The sequence below is a fragment of the Chamaea fasciata genome, unplaced genomic scaffold (assembly GCF_029207755.1).
Source record: "Chamaea fasciata isolate MVZ Bird 193981 ecotype frontalis unplaced genomic scaffold, bChaFas1.0.hap1 SCAF_5, whole genome shotgun sequence".
NCBI lineage: Eukaryota > Metazoa > Chordata > Aves > Passeriformes > Sylviidae > Chamaea > Chamaea fasciata.
In genome coordinates, this window is record NW_027094090.1 from 27,933,882 (window position 1) to 27,946,165 (window position 12,284).

The window sequence follows — 12,284 nt, forward strand, 5'->3', positions numbered from 1 at the left end:
TCAAACCATCAGAAAATTAAACAGCCAGATTTTGTAAATATTTGAAAAAATAACACCATGATAGTGAAAAATTAGTCAACTTATATGTAACTACTTTTAAAGTAGAATGAAAATTAATGTTAAAATAAGTCTTTATAATATTTACATAACTAAGCACAAAAAAAAGAAGACTAAACTAGAAATGTGCTCAGTGTGAGAAGATATATGACCCTTTATCAGCAAGAAACAGTAACTTCAAGAGTTGACAGCTTTAAACAGCATGTCTAAACAAGGCAACAAGTCTCTGGTAAAAAACACTCACTGTTTAGCCCTGAAAATGGTTTTTTGGTTTTTTTCTAGCTCTATAAGCTTTGGCAAAGACCATTTCTCCACTATTATTATCCAGAATTTTGACTATTTAAGTTGAATACTTTATAAACTAATTTATATTTAATGCCTGGATGTGACACTTAGTGCTATGGTTTAACTGACAATTCAGAGTTTGGTAAAATGATGAACTAAATATTAAAGGTCTTTTCCAGCATTATGGATTCTATGATCCTATGTATCTGCTATGATCATTGATTTTCAAAGACAGAGAAAAATAGCTTTATTTTGTTTTCACTTTTTGTATCATATTTATTTAAATTTTCTACAGCTGAAGTATTGGAATGCAAAAATGAATTTATTATTGTTTAATTCAATTTAAGCAATTTTCTTTTAAAGTCATATTCTTTGTGTTGCATCATTTGGGATTCAAAGACTGCAGGAAAATCTTTATCTACCGACATGGGACTGTTCAAGTCTTTTTAATAACAAAAGCTTTCCTGCCACTGTTAGATTTAATTAAATCTTCCTTTTTGTAAAATTTAAATCTAGGACCAAATTCAAGCTGACAATGCCTCTTTGATTCTTGGTCTCAAAGAGGGAACATTTCATTTGTTGTGAAAATCATGAATGAACTACAGCTTAAATAAGGTAAATTAAAATGAAGGAAAATAATTACCTAATAAAGGCAGTCCTTTATTTATTCTCACATTTCCTTGTTTTTCTAATTTTTCTAACACCTTACCTCGGTAAATAAGGCAATGTTTTAAGGCACATAGACAAAGGACACAAATAATAACTGGCCACTTCTGATTTGAAATCTTGACTTACTGCAAAAAGAGGGAAAATCTATCTGTGCGTAAAGTTAGAATCTACTTCAGCTCCTCTGTTTTTCGTAAAACCATGTCTGTATTCTTGAAGGAAACAATTACATACACACACTTCTCTATAAAATAAGTAGCTCAGTCTTAGTGTATCCTCCACAAATGTAAGGAAAATTGAAACAGCCAACTATTACCTGAGTGAAGGTCAGAATTATATTCCAATATTCTTACAGCAGATGTATTTCCTTCCTCAGTTCTTTCTCTGTTTCTTGTATTCATGTGGCCTTTACATCTTCACTAGAAGTTACTATTTGTCATTGCTCTTTCCTCTAAGTTTTCAAACCTTACACTTTCTGCTGAGAAACTTCTCTAAAAACATCAGGACTGTTGGGAAGAGTAGCCAACTAAGGTCCTTTAATGTACAAAAATTACAGAGGATGATTTTTTCCTCCCCTAAACCATTAGACACAACTGTAAATGTCTGTTTACATAAGAAGTAAAGAGAGCCATACGGATTCTGTCAAGACAAAAGGTGGTGGAAAGGAGGTGATAGAGGTAGCAAAAGAAACTTTTGCACCATTTGCATTTAAAATATACTGAAGTAAGGTATATTCTATGCTTGCTGTCTTTAGTGCTTTCTGAAAAAAAAAAGGCATCTAGAAGGAATAAATGCTGATTTGCCTGGAGACAGCAAGGTGTAAGTCCAGTCTGTGTCAACCAGATTTCAGCAGGTTCTCAGAAGACAACTTGATGCCTCTTCTACATGGTAAACACAAACCTCCAGCTGGGTAAACAGAAAGCATATAGTTGTATTTGCCTTTCTAATATAAAATTATCTGAGTGAAAGATTATCCAAGATTTCTACAGATGGAGATTAGGACAGCATGACCTTCTATTAAAAAAAAAAAAAAAGAATCAGACCATAAATGTTGACATGCTGTTTGGACATTGGTTGCTTTTATGACTGACCACATCACAACCTTTTGTGGAATTGCAAAAAAATTTCTGGTTGCACTGAATGCAATCAACAGTATCTGGTAAACCTGAAATAAAGACTGTTTTAAGAATTAGACCAGAAAGGGAAAGAATCAAGGAAGTACAATACACTGGTTTTATTCTTCCTTCCACATATCCTATTCTGTACCATTAAAAGCAGTCTGAAAATAAAAAATCTCAAAAAATGTAATGCCTATCTAAAAATAATCATACCATGTTAACAAAATCACTTTCTGAAATTTCTCGGTTGAAGCAGATATATATCTGATTGAAATCCTTTTATTTTCTACTTTCAGTGTTTGCACTGAATGCCAATCAAATGTAAGAGAAGACTCAGTATTTGTTCCCAAGTTTCTGCTACACTGTGAAAATTCCCGAATCATTGATTATCTACCAATTCTTCTTATTCTTTGTACTATCATCATGGCCTTTACATTCACCTCAGCCAACAGAAACTTCGCAGAAAAAATACTGTAATAATGCTGACTACTGCAGTGTTTCACTACTAAAACTTCAGGTTTCTCTACTTAATTCCTATTGAACTAAACATTTCACAGCTGTTCTTTCAGTTAGAATGAAAAATATTTTTGGGATTAATTTTACATTAGTAAATGAATGTAGGTTTAAAAATGTAGGCTTTTAGTAAACCTAAAAAAGTTTTAGGAAAAAAAATGTAGGTTTTTCCATAGTCAAGAAAATTTGTAAATTACTTGACTCGAAAGGAAACAAGCCTCTACAACAGACATGTTTTTGCGAAATGGAGCAAGGGCTGATAATGTGGCTAGGGTATTCTCTTCTGTAAATACTATTTATTGCTTATTTAGCTCAAGATATTTCTTCACAGATACATTAGAAACATTTTTGTTAATCCATTTCCTCCTGTCTGTCCCTCCTCACTTTCTGCTAAGCTCAGGTCCTGCATATTGAAAAAGAACAAGCCCATCATGTCACTCCTAGGTCTGAGAAATGTATAGAAGAGTCAGCACATAACACCTTGAAATTATGAAACCAGGTATCTCAAGGAAACTCAGAAGTTTCCTACACATGGTAAATTTGTTTTCTTTGATAAATGGTATTATATTATGAACAGGACATAATCACAATCTGCCCACAGCATAATCTAAAGTATTTACCCTTTAAACTATAGCATTGTTTCAGGAATTCCTAAATGAGCACTGTTGAGTTTAAAATGGCATAAAAAAAATCTTACAGAGAAAGTTTAGGCTTTGCTTAACTTGCAACATGGTTTAAAAAATTTCCTGAAATGCTCAGAACCACGTCTTTGCAGGTTTTGGTTAATTTGAAGGGTAAGAGAGGCCCTGAATTTCATGAACATAACAAGCACAAGGTTGACAAGAATCAGCACCAATATGAGGACTTCATTTTACCATATTCTCTAAGAATCAGGAAAAGGCATATGCCCTAAGAGTTATACATACCAATACAGACACAAATACTGGTTTTGAAATTTGCTGCATTTTAGAAACAAATAGGACATTGAATAATATGAATGGCTTTTTAGTTTTTTCTCCCTGCAGTTTGCCTAAGGAAAGAACTTGTGATAATGTGGAAAGGAACTTGTATCATCACCGCAGGAGCATTTGTTTAATGGCATTCATTTACATAGAAATATGCACCCTAGTAGGAACAATTCAGAAATTCAGCAAACAGCTTGTGATTTCAAAAAACTGTTGACAATACTAACAATTTGCAGGGGTAAAATACCTTCTGAGTAGTTCAGATTATTATTTGTTTGCATAATTGTCATACTAAATCATTCTCCACCCACTGTTCTCTTTTCTTCAGTGGTCATTTCCTCATTTTTATTCACTCTCAGGCAGTCTCTCATTTCACAAGTCAAAACTACATTTTCTAAGAAGGGTATTATATAGTAGCTGCAAAAATTCACAGTAAATAATTTTACTCAGCAAGTTTATGCCAGAGTAGAAGATGTTTAGGTTCAGATTGAAAAAATCTTGGTGCTTATTCTCAGTCATTGTACACCCAGACTTCTCAGTCCTGTGATGGTAAATGTGCACAGAGGGATTCAGCTGCAGAAGTGCGGAGTCAGGTCCTTCTATGGCGGTAAAGCCAAAATTCATTATTATCCCACGGGATTTAGGCATCTCCAAAAGAATGATTTCACAGTCAGCTGAACAAATGGATGTCTACAAGAGCCAGCAGAAAATGCTTAAACCATAAAAGAAAAAGCACTGCCTTGCTTCTGGACCTGGTCAGTTGTCTGGGAGTTAGAATGAAGCACCTCCTTGAGAGCTCTGTTAAGGGCAAGGCACCGTTTTCCATACCTATGTTCTCAAACACTGGTTTGATTTTCGTTAATGAAAATTGCAGTCTTCCTCTTCTTCTTCCAGGTGACTGTGTTCATGATTTCATCACAATGATTATATCAATTATATTGCCTTTTAGGAAGACAGATATCCAGGGCTTACTTGCATTCCCAAAGATCCAAAACTGCTTTTCCAGTTTCTTGAATGACCCAGTTCCCAAGCCACTAAGTTTTATATCTGTGTTGGAATTGGGAGCTTTGTACACTGCATTGGCAGTGGCAATAGTTCTGTTTGGTCCTGAAAGCAAAATTCTCTCTTTATTTCTTCCACAGCTGGAGAGAAAGGAGAATGCAAAATTTAGTCATCTTTTGCAGTTCTTGTGGGTATGAGAAAAGCAGTGACCATAAAGGCCAACATGTATTTCTAGGGAGGAGAACTCCCCAGATCTTGCTCCCTGATAAATTTATTGCTTTAAATATTGGAAAAATAAAACATAAATCAGCTAGATCCAGTACAAAAATGAGAATTTTTTTTGCATGATAATAATGAACTATTATTCTTATTGCTCATATTATAGCTACAGCAGGCAGTAGTAACATTGAAAAGAGCTTGTTTGACCTTCTTTAAGGAAGAGAAGTGCAGAACAAAATGATTAGACAAGGAAATATTGAGCAGATTAACAAGACAATTTGCAATAGAAATGAAAATGTGATTTTCCTTATAATTGCTCTGGTGTCTAGACACAGTGCACTCATAACCATGAGTTCAGTACATTTGTTTCTACAAAATGAAACATATCTCCAACTTGTCAAATCAGAATGGCCACAAAAATGTAAGTGAGGGATAATTACAATTTCTCGGACTCCACTTATTTCAAGTCCTTAAAAAATACTTTGTGACACTACCATTATGTCTTGGCATCCTACACCAGACCTGTATTAATTATCTGGTTTAACGCTGTCTCCAGTGGAATAATTGTACAGCTTGATTTTTTTGTGGGTTTTGAGCCCAAAACACTGTGTTTTAGCAGGATGGGGCTTCTCAGTTCTAAAAGCTGTTGGGTCACTGCTTCCCTATATGAGCTCACAAGTTCACTTCTTCCCAAGGTATTTCTCTCCTGGAAAATGAAGCTGCTAATCTTTACCTACCTCACTGAGGTGTCATGAAGATCTGTTAACATTTACACAGTGCTTGGAAAATGTAAAGCCCTGTGAGCTACATTGAGACTTGGCCTAAACAGCAAAGCTGAGAATCCTCCTCCCATCATTGTATGAGCTACACTGAGTACCTGAGCTGGGGTAGAGACTGAGTTCAAGAAAATTGACAATTTCTGGCTGAAATTGTGACACAATTTACTACTTAATAATTTAGCAACCTTTTTTCAGGGGAGACATAAAATATGGGGAGTAACTTCATCATGTAAATTCTCCTGTCTCCAGTACAACATTTCAGAAAGATGTGACAAATACAGAAGCAGGACTAAAAAAAAAATTGTCTTTTTTTTTTTTAGAAAAGAAACACTACAGAATGATGTGAGTTTAATTCTCTGGTTTTGAACAATATGCACACCACAACCTTTTTTTATTTTGCTCTTGCTAAGAAAAAAACATATATTCATATGCCCAGAGGGTTCTATTTGTGGTTTTTTATGCTACTGTGAAACAAGATTTGGATTATGACAGATAAAAAGAGAATTTTAGCCCTTTTCAGAATTATAGGAGATTCTTCCTAATGCTACCTACACAGAAAAAGATTTTGTGAGGTTTTTTTAACACTTATTTCATCTGATTCCCTCTAGAGGCCAAATCCTGCTGCTTTTACACGCTGAGTAGATTAAAGTAGATCTTTCTGAAACCAATATGCAAAACTCTTAAAAAAAAGCAATCCTTCATATTCTTATTCCTATAAAAACATGATACAGTGGAAAAAAATACTTTTACCTTCTAGCCTTAGAAAGTAAGGAGTAAGGAAAGGAAGAAAACATCCTCATCTTTTCCCTACATTTTTTAAACCCAAACATAGCACTCGATTAAAATGACATCAAAGTATGAATATGTTTTCTTTGACCAAAACTCACAGAAAATGAGATCCAAAAAATTGTATCAAAATGAAACACTTCAAGGAGGGATTACAAAAGTGAACATGTTTCACTCAGCTGTCAATGCTACTGCCTAAACAATGCAACCACATAATTGGGATACATACCTACCAATACATAAACCTCGACAGCACTGTTTATCAGCTAATAGCCTCGAGAATAAAACACTTCTCTTTCTTCCTCATAGAACCAGTAAATAATGCAAACAGTATGGAAGTCAAAGATTAATATTGCCATAAATTCTAAGCTCGTCTAGTTTATTCTGATGAGCCATACATTTCTACATCATCCATCAGAGTATGAAAACACACAGCTATTTTTTCTGTTTTCTGCAGCACTGTCACCCAATATGAAGAAACAGCAGATTTGAATATAACATTTGATTAATTTTCCTCCCAATACTAATCATGGTGTGATGCTGAAATAGTTCTTTATTGCAATCTTCACTAAACATAATACAGTTATAATGGACATGTAGCAAGACATGTAACAAACATATTTGAAAATCCTGATGACACAGTACATTATTTCCAGGTATTTTTATAAGTTCATAATGCCAGACGTGGTATTTCTGTGATATTTTTGATAAAGTATAGATAAAGATTACTTTATCTATAGGAATGAATGTTCAGAGAAGACTATCCTATAAAAAACCCTACTCTACTAGGAAAGCAGATACATACACCTGATACTAAAGAGCTGCTTTTATACATTGTATACTGAGATTTTATTGACTTCGGTGACCACTACTTAGCTCAAAAATGGGCTCCATCCTAGTGCTCTTTGTACTCGCATATGGATATTAATAGAACTTCCACTGGCTTAATTCAAATATTCTGGGTACCAAGATATCAATGCTAACTACTAAAAGATATTAGACATTTGACAGCTTCATGTAACGAAAGGCATGTCCTTGGAAAACACTGAAAATAAACCAAAAACTTTTAAAATATAGGGCAGAACAAAATGCTTTCTTAATTCCTGCACTTTGGAAGCAATTTTTCGAATAATAAACACTGAAAATGCTTCAGAAAATGCTATTTTGTGTTTTCTCCACTTTATATTTCACCCAAATGAATTTGCCTTTGGGCACCAAAAATGATCCCGATTTTAGCACGATAAGAGCCATTGCCCTATAAGAATATCAGATAACAGATCAGTGGATTTACAGATATATTGTCCTGCTTTAGAATCGTTGCATTGCATCAGAGGAAAGATTTAGTTCCAACCTACTGGATATCTGTCTCATCAGCTCTGACAAACCAGCCACTTGAAAAAGCCACATGTCTTGATTGCTATTGCTTAAAAGGGCTTACAGGCACTGGTCTTTGGCATTTTTCAAGTCTTCTATTTGGAAAGTTTTTAACTGGACGTTATTTGTTACCAGCCTTTTAATGCTGTAGTTATTAGCTTGTGAGGCATGTATTATCGGCAAAAAAATGCACATAAAATGCCCTAACTAAGAAGGAAAAAAGGACTGGTTTGTTTTTTGTTTTTTGGTTTGCTTTTTTTTCCAGACTTGTAGCAATCACTGTCCATTGGGAAAGGTATTTTTTCTGGTTTCTTGAGTTTTGTAATTTGAGAACAAAGCTTTCCCTTCTCATGCATCTGGAGCTCCCTCTAGTGAGTCAGCAAACAGAACAAAACCTCTTCCTGACACTTCCTCAGCAACTAAATAATGAACACACACACACATTTCTCAGCAGCCCGCCTCTTCAGAAATTTGAAGTAATTTAAAATGTGAAGCCCAGACTATTATTAAGGAGTATCTATTGGTTTCAGATGGGAAAAGATTAAATTGGGTAAATGTATCAGTCTCAAAGGAAGAAAAATACTAGATAAAAGGCTATAGAAATAAAAATTAACATTATAATCAAGAAATTATCAGATTTATGGCAGTTAAGAGTGGAATAATATATTTAATAGCTTTAATTGCTTATTGTTTGGGGTTTCTTTTCTACTTTAAATGAGGTAATTAGGTACTATAATCACTAGCTGGCTAAAGGTTAAATTTTCGTACACCAGAAATACCTAACAATGTTCTCAGATATTTTCTGTAACACGGAAAAAATTTCTGATTTTATACAGTTTTCCTCTCAGCTCTTCTCGTCTTAAATATGTTGGCTTCTTGCACAATCAGTATCAGTATTGCTGCATGACTAGAAAAGCTGAAATAGCTCCCAGGAGATCCATGGCACTGGGCTTGAAACCCTTGCACAGCCTGCCAGTTCTAATTCACAAACTGGAATTCGTGATAATCCTCAACAAACCTCAGAGACACATCAGCCTTGTTCATTCATTACTGCATTTTGTAATACTTAAAATTGCAGCATGTTTACTTCAAACAATGAATTAATCACATTCCAGAATTGGAACCTGATCCAGCAAACTTTTATTCTCTTGATTAATCTTAATCATGCTACAAATCCCTTTAGAGCAGTGAGTGGAACAAGCACATGGCTGACAGTTGCATGACCAGGGTCTCACGTCCATCTGGAGATGTGGTCCTCTAGGAAGTGCTGACTCTTGCGGCTGAATCCACACTAAAAATGCTTTTCACTGACATTGTCACAGGGCTTCCCCACAGATACAGAAATCTGACCACACATAATTACAAGGCACTGGTCTTTGGCATAAAAGTTTCTAGAGAAGAACAACACAGTAATCTCAATCTGAGTATTGGGAGAATGGAATGATTTGTCATAGAATTTCAGATTTTCAGAGAAAAAAAATGCCTTTTCAATACATAAAAGGCTTTTTCAATGCAGCACAATCAAAACCTCCCTAATAAATAAAGCATTTTTGAAATTAAAAAATAAAAATGTTGCTAATGACACCCAAGTGATGAGCAATTTGACATTTTAACTCTAATTTTTAATTTAACATTAATTTTGTAGTTTCTGTTCAGAAAAAAATTGCATCCACTGTGAATTCCATTCAGTCTCATAACAATTCAGTATAGCCCTATAATAGAGGGCATTGCCTAACATTGTATAAATAATGCCTTACAGGACATACAGGATACTTTAAACTGCACTAGAGGATAATTTCAGGGGAATAGCACTGGCTATTCAGCATACTAAATTGTCTACCTAACTGATCAACAACCTTGAAATGGTTTCTTATGTATCTCGTGTGTTTAATCACTACTTTTCTATGCAGTGCTGGTTGAATTATTCAAAAACTTACTTAATCCGGGCATATTTCTAAAATTAAACCTATATAAGATTAAGCACTTTATAATTCAAAATAGTTCTCCAACATATCTATCTACGCAAATGACATTCTTGAAAATTTCAGAAAACTGTGCCATGTATTCAATGGGTCAGAAGTAGATCTGTCCTTTGGTAGCTTAACTGGTGGTAAATAACTTTCCAATGGTCTTTAATACAGGAAGTAGGAAAAGTTCTGGATTCTGGATAAATCCTAACATAAAGTACCCTGAGTTTTTGAAAGGGTACACTTAGGACATAGTGAATAAAAGGAGATATTCAGCATCAGAATGAGAACACTGCTGGTGTTTCAGCTAGCAGACCACTCTGGGAGAGGCTGAAATGGCTCATGGCTTAGACAGTGTTGAGATGATCAGAGGACTTTCATCCACTCTAGCAAAAGTTGCAAAGAAGCAACTGCTCATCTGTGACTGCCAAAGAACATCCCTCCCCAAACATGCCCTCTGAGGTAGGTCATAAAACATTTGTAGGTGCAAAGTAACCTGGAAACCTTGGTTCCTTTCACAGGGAAACCTGCTTGCTTTCACCAGATATCTGGAATCATGATCATAACAGCATCCCAAACACCATCCAGGTCTGTGAAGCACAGGGCCAGCACACACAGGCCACTCTGGAAGCACTCCAGCAGTCTTGAATTGACTGCAGGGGTTTTGGGGGGGTTGTTTTGGTTTTCTGTTGTTGTTTTGTTTTTTGCATGGAAAGAGTTTCTCTTTAAGAATAATCATTAGAGTGTGTGGTGCAGAACGAATTTGTGGTGTTCACAGGCCTTGAGCTTTTTTCAGGAAAGTTACAGTGAGCTGGTTTGTGTCACATACTGAGTGGCAGAAGCACTCAGACTGAACACTACCTGCTTCACTGAGTCCTTGTGGCAAAGCAGTCTTGGATTTGCTCTCATCTGACCTAAAGAAACCCCATTCTGGCGTATCTAAGGGCAGAGTAACACTCAGAGGTATACACTCTTATTTCATGAGAAGCCAAAAGAGAATTTTATAGTATCTTGTCTTTGACAGCAATGCAGAACAGATTTTCCATGGTTTGGAGCAAATTTCAGGTTTCAGTTTCATAGTTTTATTGCATTATTTATCCTTTCTTTTGCACTGTTTGTAAAAGCTTCCCATGACAATTTTGGCATTTTATTTTAAGTAATCAAAACAAATATCTTCATATAGTTCACAACAGAATATTGTCTCATAATTGCATTGTACTATAAAATACAGCAGATATGGAAGCTAAGGGATGACATAAAATCATTGTTGATAAACTTTGCAAATGACACAAAATTCATTGGAGCATTAAATAATCAGGAAGACAAACTGCTTCAGAATACTGTATTCCATAATTAAATGCTTGTAACCCACTGAAAATTTAAATACAGTTGGCATCAAGACTAGAAGTTGGTAAGTCAGAGACTGCTGATGTGTGACATCACATCACCACTTCAATGTGACATCGGAGTGTAAACAAAAAGCAACTAGGAAGGTCTTTCATATTGAAAAAAAAAAAATCCAGGACTGTGAAGGAGATAAATATTCAGTTCATCTGACTGGATGTTAAAATCACAGATTTCTAGGGGGTTTTTTTCACAGATTTTTGTGTTGATCTGGCAGAGTAGTCCTCAGGTTCTGGATTTCTGGGATGCACACCTCCCACCTCTGTCCTTGCACCCATAGACCTGACTGCCTGTCACTGTTCCTTCCTTCCTCTCACTAGCATTGACTGAGCTGAAACCTTCCATTTTGCTTGTCAGAAAACTTTTCCCCTGCTATACCTTAATTTTTTTTCTCAAGGACATCACACGCAGTTGCTCAGCTTCCTTTCTGGAAACTCTGCTGTGGTTTGACATTGGCCAAATGCCAGGCACCCACAAAAACCTCTCTCTCACTCCCTTCTGCAACTAGACAGGGGAGAAAATATAATGAAGGGTTCATGAGTTAAGGACTGGGAGAAAACACTCCAAGGTCAAAACAGGCTCAAGTGAAAGATATTAAGTGAATTTATTACTAACAAAAATCAGAGGAGGATAATGAGAAGCAAAACTAGTCCTCAAAAACACTTTCCCTCTTTCCCCCCAACTCCTCCCTCCTTGGCACCGACAGTGCAGGGAGACAGGGAGTGGGGCTTTGGGTCAGTTTGACATCCAAGGTTTTTTTCCACTGCTCGGGGAGATGAGTTCTTCTCCTGCTACACTGTGGGGGTCCCTCCCACAGAAGATAGTTCTCTGTGAATTTCTCCAATAGGGCTCTACTCTCACAAGCAGTAGTTCCTCCAAAACTGCTGCAACATGAGTCCCTCCCATGGGCAGACAGTCCTTCTGAAACTGCTGAGGTGTGGGCCTCTCTTCCACGGGGTGCAGCCCTCCAAGGACAGGCTGCTCCAAGCAAGAGTCCTCTCTCTCCACCAGGTCTCCCACTGGATCACATCCTCCTCCAGGCATCCACTGACTCCAGCATGGGCACCTCCCCCTCAGCCTGTGGGCAGATCTCTGCATCCCCTGTGGATCCCCATGGGCTGCAGGGGCACAGCTTCTTCACCGTGGTCT